This window comes from Oratosquilla oratoria, chromosome 38, assembly GCF_046742065.1.
Source record: "Oratosquilla oratoria isolate Oo_2021 chromosome 38, ASM4674206v1, whole genome shotgun sequence".
Classification (NCBI taxonomy): domain Eukaryota; kingdom Metazoa; phylum Arthropoda; class Malacostraca; order Stomatopoda; family Squillidae; genus Oratosquilla; species Oratosquilla oratoria.
In genome coordinates this window covers 41658917-41669723 of record NC_134814.1, presented here as the reverse complement: position 1 = coordinate 41669723, position 10807 = coordinate 41658917, and positions in this window count along the sequence as shown.

Here is a 10807-nt window from a genome sequence, read left to right as displayed (position 1 = left end):
CAGTTGAAACTGCACGTGGGTGGGTATCTCAGTATCACTGAGATACCCACACACGTGCAGTTACAACTGACAGTTATAACTGAACAGTTGTAGCTGTCAGTTTAAACTGCACGTGTGTGGCCGGGCTTAGGGATACTCAAGAAGGATTAAACAAAACAGGGAAACGGTCCGAGTCATGAATAATTAAAATTGACCAAAGAAAGACGTAAAGTTAAGTAAAAGTGACACCAAGTACAATTAACATTCATTTGGATTTTTTATTTTTATTCTAACTGGTGATGTCTGTCTTGGGACACAGATGGAGCCTCTGAGCTTTTCTTGGAGTTTTCTGAACTCTCCCGTAGACGGAGTCACACTGAACCAATTTATAATTCATTAAAACACGCATCAAACGATTTTATTTATCTTGTGACGTATTTCCACTCCTCAAACTAGACCCAGGTGAAATACAAAAAACGTGTTAATTTGTCATTATAGTGGTCCCTTCCCTTTCTCTTTCTGCCTCCCCCATCTCTTTCTCTCTCTCTCTCTCTCTCTCTCTTTTTTTTTTTTTTTTTTTTTTTTTTTTTTTTTTTTTTTTTTTTTTTTTTTTTTTTTTTTTTCTTTTTTTTTTTCGTCTGACCTCGTTTGACCTTGCCCGGCATCCCACGTGGCACCTGAGCCCAATATGGCGTGGAAAAACCGGCTCCAAACCAGAGACCACGGTTGCCAAATACCAACCCGGAACTTTTGCAATTCCAACCTCAAATGCTGACTACGCCGCTTCGCCTTAAGAAAAAAAGTTACGGAACTCTTTACTGACGGAGATGTCGTCGAGTGAGGACGTGTGTCGCCTCTGTTCCATCCTCACCAGACATATTGTGTCCCTCAGAGGTCCTTTCATAGCCTCGATGGAAGACGAAGAGACCGACCACCTGGCAAGACCCGAATTTTTGAAAAGAGGAGGCGAGCACATACATACATGTATACAAACATGCGTAGTTTGTAAACAACAACACTGTCTCCTCTAGGCAAGATGTGTGTGTGTGTGTGTGTGTGTGTGTGTGTGTGTGTGTGTGTGTGTGTGTGTGTGTGTGTGTGTGTGTGTGTGTGTATGTGTGTGTGCATGCGTTTGCTTGTGCGTGTGTGTGTGTGCGCGCGCGCGCTTTTATGTGTGTGCGTTTGTGTGTGTTTGTGTGTGTGCACGTTTGGGTGTATTTACCTAGTTGTATTATACGGGAAGGGGAGCTATGCTCGTGGTGACCCGTTTTTGTATCTCGCAAGATCAAGTTTGTTCTTAAATTGTTGTATTGCGTTTGTATACACTATTTCTTCATCCAATTTGTTCCATATATTAACGCTCTATGTGGGAAGCTGTTCTTTTTCAGGTCTCTTCTGTAGTTATCCTTTTTGAGTTTCATTGCATGTCTTCTTGTTTTTTTTTTCCTGTGTGTGTGTGTGTGTGTGTGTGTGTGTGTGTGTGTGTATGTGTGTGTGTGTGTGCATGTGTGTGTGTAGGGGGATGTTAACCATTGCCAAATTATCAGACCATACGCGGGTAATTACTGTCGATCACGAATCCAGCACGTGATCCAAAACCATGGCGAAATATGCATACGCACATGTACAAACATAAACAGATGTGCACGCGAGTGTATACACACACACACACACACACACACACACACACACACACACACACACACACACACACACACGCACACACACACACATACACACATACATAAAGGAGAGGGAGGTGCCTTGTTGACAATCTACAGAATTAGGAGAGGTATAGATGTCCTTGATAGAGAAGACTTACTAAATTGCGATAAGAGAAATACAAGGGGACATGGAAGGAAGCTCAAAAGGGACAATTATAGAAGAGACCTGAAAAAGAACAGCCTTTCCAACTGTGTGGTAGATGTATGGAACATACAGTACTAGACGAAACAGTAGTGTGTGCAAAAAAATAAATAAAAAATAAATAAACAATAAAAATATAAATAAATAGATAAGTAAATATATAAACGAATTTAAGAGCAAATTAGACATGGCGAGATGCAGAGACGGTGCCCCACGAGCGTGGCTCCCCTTCCCGTACAATACAACTAGGTAAAAAAATATATATATATCAGGATTCCTCGAGTGTTGGTTTATTCCTGTATACCAAAATTAGGTAAAAGAATTAAGTAAACACACTTGTAAACACACATACGCATAGACACGTAAACACACAAAAACAATCCCCAAATTCGTTCGCACACAAAGCACGCACAGAAACATATAAGCTGTCAGCACAAAAACGCTCGGGAGACGTCGACAAAACAAAAGACAGTCGTACTTGAAATGTCGACTTCGCTCGCTCTTACTGGCGTTTTGTTTTTCGTTTTAATTTTAATCATGTCTTTATTATGATTTTCATTAGGCGTTTGTCTTTTCAGTTAAGGAAAGCCCTTTAGACGCCAAAACACTAATTCTCTGTGATCGTGTCTCCAAAGATTGGTGTTATTCACTTCGTCTATACAGTTATGGTATCTATATCAATATCGTGAAAGTTTATTTCCATACATTATTTTTGTAGCGTGCGTCAAATCTTCTGATTGCAATCAAGGATTTATTGTAAATAGAGTTAATAAGAAATTGACCCCCTTAATACAGATACACACACACACACACACACACGACGGTCAAAGTGACAGCGAAGTTTGGAACTCCAGGAAAACTTCAAATTTCGTCGATCTCAACGACGAGTACCTTTGTTGTATTAGTAGGGAAGGGGAAAGCTCGTGGTGTAGTGGGAAGGTGAAGAAAAATGAAAAAGGGAGAGATTACTGAGGAAAATGGAAGGAAATGAGAAAGACGAACGGGCTCCCCTGGACGTCAGAAGGAATGTCAACAAAAGGGCTGCAGACGACGCAGGTGAAGTCGAAAATATCAGTAAAGGCACTAAAATTAGAAATATAGATAAGAACAACACAATAGAAAGTGGAGATAATAATTTCCATGGATTTAATGAGGGAGGGAATGCCAACCTCCCCCGATTAGCAAGTCTAGAGGAAAAACTAGAGAAAATGAACGAACACTGGGAGGTTAGGTTCAGCCAACTTACACGGATTACGCAAAGAGTTGATAAATTGGAAGAACTAAAGGAGAACCAAAACCCAAAGAAAGAAATAGAAGATTTAAAAAGACAGTGAAAAGAAGTAAAAGATGAGAATGAGGAATTAAAGAATAATAGTCCATAGCAAAAGAGTTACAGGGTTGGAGAAAAGTCCAAGAGAACAAAATATTTTGATTTGGAGATATAATGACACAACAGATGAAACAACAAGCTAAGGACACAATTATTAAAGTGATGAGAGAGGAGAATATAGTAAGAGACTTAGCGGACAAAAAGAAATGTATAATTATATTAGGGATGGAAGAGAAGCATAATCCAAATAGGACTACAAGAGTAAAAGAGGAGAAGGAAAAGGTAAACAAGATATTAGTAGTTCAAGAGGATGAACAAGAAACAGGGAAAGAAATACAATACAGATAAGACCAGACCAATTAAGGTTAAATTCAGGTCACAAACGACAGCAGAGAATATCTTAGCAAAAAAAAAAAAAAAGGAGACTAGCAATGAGTGATCAGTATAAACAGGTATGGATAAAAAGAGAAATGAATAAAGAGGAAAGAGAGGATGAGAAAACAAAAAGACTAGAAGCTAAGGAAAAAACGAGAAAAGAACAGAGTCAGACAAAGAGAAATTCTATTGGAGAGTAGTGGATATGAAAGTGAGGAAATGGTTCATAGCAGAGAAAAACGGAAGGGAAACAGAAAACACGATGGAAGTAGCAGAAAATTAAAAGTGTCTTACACAAGCATAGATGGCTTAATAACAGGCTTGAACGAACTGAATGAGTACCTGAAGGAAAAAGAATCAGACATAATGGGAATTGTAGAGACAAAATTGAAAGGTCCACTACCACCCAACAGTGTAGGACATGGTGCATATAATTATTGAATTAGAAACAGAGGTAAAACAAGGGGGTGGAGTTATGTTCCTGACTAAGAAGGATATAAATGTGAGGAATGTCACATATGGAAAGAATAGAGATGATTATGATGGAAGCGGAAGACAGGGATGGGAAGAGCAGGAAGTTTGTTGTAAATTATGTGCCCCCTAAAACGGCTTCATGGGAAGAGAACACAAAAATATGTTAGAAGACACAAGGATAACACTAAATAAGATAATGGAAGATGGAGGAAGAATAGTTATAATGGGTGACTTTAATTGTAAAGAAATCTGCTGGGAAGAGATGACAGTGAAGGGTGGAGACGACCTATGGGGAAATGTACTACTTGATATGATTATAGAACATACAATGACGCAATGGATACAAGAGAATACTAGGTATAGAAATGAGGAAGAACCATCGAGACTAGACCTAATAATCACATCAGAACCCGAAATAGTGGACAAGATTGAATATAAGACACCAATAAGTAAAAGTGACCACATATTGGTTGAACTGGAACTAAATGAGGAAAAATACATGGAAAAAACGAACAATATAGAAAGGGAAGATTGATGTATGGATTTTTTTTTTTTTTTATAAAATAAGAGAATTCTTTCAAAAAGCAGACTGGGAAAGGATACACAAGGAGGAAACAACAGTAGAAGAGAAATGGAATATTATGATTTTTTTTTATAAAGGAGTGGATAAGTATGTTCCAAGACAAAAGCGAGAAAAAAGATATGTAAAATGTTGGTACAACAAAAGGGATGAAGCTTGAATAAAATGGACAAAAGACAAAAGATCTGAAAAATGGAAAATATATATTAGTTATAGAAATATGTACAAGTGTGCAGAGAAGAAAAGAGAAAATACGAAAAAGATGTCATAGAAAAATGAAAAGATCAACCAAAACTATTTTACAGATTTGTAAAGAAACTGTAAAACAAACAAGAATTAGAGAAACTACGACAAGGAGTTGAATACACAGAGGAAATAGAAATGGCAGAAATTATGAACAAGCACTTGAAATCGGTGTTTACGAGGGAGAACATACAACTTAGAGATATTGAGTGGGAGGAGAAAGTCCCCCCTATGAAAGAGATAGAAGTAACAAGGAATGAAATAATGAATCACTTGAGTAATCTCGATGCCAGAAAATCGCATGGAACGGATGAAATGGCAAACTAGATTTTAAGAGAATGCAGGAATGAACTAACAAAATACATAGTCTAATAAGCAGTTCACTGAAAGAAGGAAAAGTACCAGAGGATTGGAAGAGAGCAAATATAGTACCTATATATAAAGGGGGAACAAGGAAGACCCTACTAACTTTAGACCGGTCTCTCTTACAAGCACGATTGCTAAAATTTGTGAAAGAATGATCAAAATTAGATGCGTAAGGCATATGGAAAAAACAACGTACTAAATCCAAGGCAATTTGGATTTAGACAAGGACGATCGTGCGTCACAAACCTAATGTGTTTCTATTCAAGGCTAATAGATGTAATACAAGAAAGAGAGGGATGGGCTGATTGTGCATTTCTAGACCTGAAAAAAGCTTTTGATAAGGTGCCACATAAGAAATTGCTAAAGAAAATAGAAACTGCAGGAGGAATACAAGGCAAACTGCTGAAGTGGATGGAAGACTTCTTGCATGAAAGAAAAATGAGAGTGGTGATAAGAGACAAACACTCTAATTGGGATAAAGTGATTAGTGGATTTCCACAAGGAACAGTTCTGGCCCCAATAACGTTTGTTATATACAGTATATTAATGATATGGATAAAGGAATTGGAAGTTATATGAGCTTCTTTGCGGACGATACAAAATTGTTGAAAAAAGTGAACACTGTAGAAGATTGTGAGTCGCTGTAGAGTGATCTCAATAAAGTATGGGAATGGAGTAGAAAGTGGGTGATGGAATTCAATATTAAGAAGTGTAGTATAATGGAATTTGGAAGAGGCAAAAAAAGAATAGTGTGATCATATAAATTGGGAGAGGAAGAAGTTAAATAAGTAGAAAATGAGAAGGACCTGGGAGTCATTATTATGAATGATATGTCCCCTGAGAGACATATAAACGATATTCTTGGAGAAACTTATAATCTAATAAGAACAATCAAAGTGACATTTACATACTTGGACGAAGAAATGGTGAAGAAAATACTAGTCACTTTGATAAGACCAAGATTGGAGTATGCAGCGACGACGTGGTCACCAAGTACAAAAAGTGTACAACAAAACTTGAAAGAATACAAATAGCAATTACGAAATTGGCACCAACACTCTCAGAACTATCATATGAAGAGAGACTAGCAAAACTTGAGCTACAGACATTAGAGCAAAGAAGAGAGGAGACTTGATAACTATTTATAGAATCATGAAAGGCATTGAAACTATTGATAGAGAGGATTTAATAAAATGAAATAGTAGAGATACAAGAGGACACGGAAAGAAAATCAAGAAAGACAGTTATAGAAGAGACCTGAAAAAGAACAGCTTTCCCCACAGGGTGATAGACGTTTGGAACAAGTTAGATGAAAATGTGGTGTGTGCAAAAACGATACACGAATTTAAAAACAGTCTAGATAAAACGAGATATGAAGACGGGACACCACGAGCATAGCTCCCCTTCCCGTAAAATACAACTAGGTAAACACACACACACACACACGCACACACACACACACACATGTATATATAAGTGTATATATATATATATATATATATATATATATATATATATATATGTGTGTGTGTGTGTGTGTGTGTGTGTGTGTGTGTGTGTGTGTGTGTGTGTATACAAGTGTGCGCGTGTGTGTGTTTTATTCATGTGCACGAATGTGTAGGTCAGCTTACCCACCTCCCCTGTTGCGACAAGGAGTCAAGTAACAGTGGAAGAGTAGATGATTGATGACGGTGGAGGATGGCTTGGCAGGGGAGGGAGGAGGGCAGAATGGGAGGGGAGAAGGGGGAGGAAGGGTAGGAGGAGGTGGGAGGAAGAAGGGAAGGGGAAGGGGGATTGATGCGAGATATGGCAAGTCGAGATACACGCGAAGTTGAAACTTGAGTCTGTCAGCAACACGTCTTTGGACCCCACAGTTCCCGCCACTTCTGCTGTAGGTTCCATTCCACTGACTAATGACCTAACGGCAACAAAATCCTTAATCCTTTCCAACCAGGTGGTTAGTTTGATGACTTTGACTTAAGCCTGAACATTGTCCAAAAATGCCGTCGCCTAGTTCCCGGGGTTAAGTAAAAAAAAAAAAAAAGGGTAAATAAATAAATAATTTTTTATAATAATAAATAAATAGATAAAATAATAATAATGACAAACAATTGTTATTAAAAATAAATTATATTTCTCACAATGATCACGGTATTGCTGTCAGAACCGACGACGTGATTTACAATTCAAATCATTCTGAGAATCTATGCATAAGACAGGGTTTACGGAGAACCGCTTCAGTGACCTCGTGTCGTCGAATGTGCGACGATCAAAACCTCATCTACACTTGATCAAAATAAGATACGATACAATAATATACAATATGATACAACATAGTAGGGATCGCTATAAGCGCCCTATAATATAAGTAGGATATGAAAGAAGCACTGTCAACAGAAATAACATGGAGACAGAAAATTTATTACAAGTATTAGGAAGAGAGGGGAAGGGAGAGAAAGAGAGAGAGATAGAGAGAGCGAGAGGGGTGAAAGAAAGAGGGGTGAAGGAGAGGTAGAAGATGGAAACCGAAGGAGTGGGCGAGTTGGAAGGGGGGGGGGTGAGGCAGAGGTGGTGGGTAGGGAGGCTTAGTGAGTTAGGGAGGGAGGGTGAGGGGGAGAAAGTGTGAGTTGCGCATAAAAACATGACCATAGAGACAATCCTCCAATCTCTGGCGGGGCGTTCTTCCTACCGACCTCTTGTCGCGTCTGATCACATTGTGAGAACTTCTCACGTTTCACGTCAAGATCTCTGGCAGAGGCAGGAGCAGCAGTGGAAGGAAAACATAAAGGAGGGAAATAGAAAGCGGATGAGGTAAAGGAGACGAGGAACGAAAAACAAGAACGAGAAGGGCGAAGAGGAGAATAAGATGAACAAAAATGGAGGTGGGGGGAGGGGCAAGGACGAAGAGAACAATGGTGAGAAAAATACGTAGGAATAGAAAAAGAATATAAAGAGGATGTGTGAGTGGAGGATAATAACAGTACTAATAATAATTACAGTAATAATGATGATGATGATTCGTATAGAGGACTATGGAGCGTGGAATTTAATGAACCATCCCCTTGGTCCAACTCGCTGGCGGCAAAGTTCGAACTGTCGACGCCTCGACCTCCGCCGCAAGTAGCGACGCTCTGAGCCGGTCAGCCAGCGAGGATCCACAATAGTAATAGAATACAAATTATTAAAATATAATAGAAATAACGATAATAGTAATAGAAAATAAAGATAACGATAAAGATGATAACAATAAAAGAAATTTATAATAACAACGATAATAATAAGAATAATTACCATGATAATAAAAATAATAACAGTTGCTTACAATCTCACTAATTGGAAAAACAGCAGCCTCAGAGCGGCTGACAAGAGTTCTCGTGCAATTCCATTGATCTCTCTGGGAAGAAACTTTGGTCTGTGGTTTATTTGTTTTGAATTAGTCAAGAACTATTCCCGTGCCACCTTGCTTGCAGTGACAGGAGGGGAGCAGTCGCCGGTTCCCATTTCTCCTTGCTTGAAAAGGTGGATTTACAAATCTTGGCTTTGCGCCAGAGACCAAGTGTCGGCCCCTCGAGGTTGCACCTCCTGATGGAGGTCAAGTACACGTCGTTGATCCCAGAAGAAAAGTTAAAGAACAAGGAGGAAATGAAGGAGGAGAAGTTGAAGGAGAAGAAGAGGGAGAAGTTGAAGGAAGAGGAAAAGAAGAAGGGGAAGAAGCAGAAGAAAAAAAAAAGGAAGAGGAAGAAGAGAAGGAAGATTAGGAGGACAAGGAAGGGGAGAGGAAGAGGAGGAAGAAGGAAAAATGTAAAATAGATTAAAAGGAGGGTTAGTGGTGGTCATAGTGATTTTAATGGCGATGATAGTAGTGATGGCCACTATCTTTCTCTTAACACCCCCCTCTACTCTTTGGTAAATATTGATTCATAATAAAGTGACGGGGGACAAGAACACCGCCACCGCATCTCCTTGCGTGACGTAAAAGGCGGCTATATGTGGTGGAACGTGGAGACAAACTTTCCAACAGGAAAGATAACATTTTATTCGGCCACCACCCATATCAGGGGGATTAAGGTCACTATACAAATGCATGACGAAATATATGTCATCAGCCTGTCCGACTGCATGACGCGAAGAAAAGTGGGACAAAAGCTTAGGACAACGAATCTGTTCGGTTCGGTTTGTCTAGTGCAGCGTTTCTCAACCTTTTTACCCTTGCGTAACCTTTAAAATAAATTGCATGTCTCAAGGAACCCCTGCGCAAAAACAAAACAAAACACTCATATACCATATCTTTCTCATTTTATTTTCATCATAATAGGTTACATAGGATGATGATCTTTATTACATTATTACAATAACCAAGAATATGTCGTGCGTGTTTAATTATCTTAAGCATATGAAATTAAATAAAGAATAAAAGTGCATTAGCTTATCTCACTTGTTCTCGCGGAATCCTTGGGAGCTTTTGCGGAACCTTAGGGTTCCGGGGAACCAGGTTGACAAACGCTGGCCTAGGGTCTGTTATTACCAATACAACCGACACGGAAATGTCAAACGACTCGCGGCAGGTTCCAACCCGCTTCTATACGCATACCTGTTATCTGCCCTACATTTATACATTTTTCTTTATCAAACTTCTTCACACTGATGATGCGTTCAACATTTTTTTTTCTATCACGGTGACAATTGAAGAGAAGGGAGGTGAGAGGCTGGAAACATGGAAGAGAAAAAGGTGAAATGAGGAAGAGAAACGTGGAGAAGAAAGAGGAGGGAGACTAACAGGATGAAGAGGGGGAAGAATAATAGGATGAAGAGGAGTGTATGTATATATCTGATTTTCAACTGTTACTTATGCATTTCATTAACCAATGAGGTGTGTATGTATATATCTGCTTTTCAACTGTTGCTTATGCATTTCATTAACCAGTTTATATCTTCAAATTCTAAGAATACTCTCACCTCTACCTTGTGGTGCTGCCCCAAGGGGATGTCACTTGGTCTCTGGACCTGGCCAGAAACCTCTACCTACCAACTTCAACTATCCTGCCTCCACTTTCACATAAGGAGAGCTGACAGTCAGTGCCTACTCCCCTCCCCTTCCTCCTACAAGCCAGTGATATATGTAGACTAACACAGACAACAGTCCAACATTTCGTTGTCCCAGGTTCTCCCATTTATCTCCTAAGAAGAGACATTGTACTATTGTGCATGCTGCATGTACAGTATATAGCAGTGGAGGATGCGTTTTATGTTTATCTCTATTTTATGTTCATTCATTTCTGTTTACCTACTGAGATGGGTAGAATGTTAAGTGGGTTCTAATGTGACGTACTCATGGCGAGTATGTGAACTGATTCAGCCACCCCTAATAAGGAGGAAAAGGCCTTTGGTACAAGTCTCTCATTCATGTGACTAAAAATGTTCAAGATTTGCTCTAAATTCATTATGTTGTCCATGTGGACATTACTTTGTGACCTATCCTTTGCTAATCTATTGTAACAATTTCCTGTATATGTACTCATTAATTCTTGAATGTATTCATTCTGCATTGAGAATGAAGTTGTGTACCTTTGAAACGTTGGTACCAAAATCTCTAC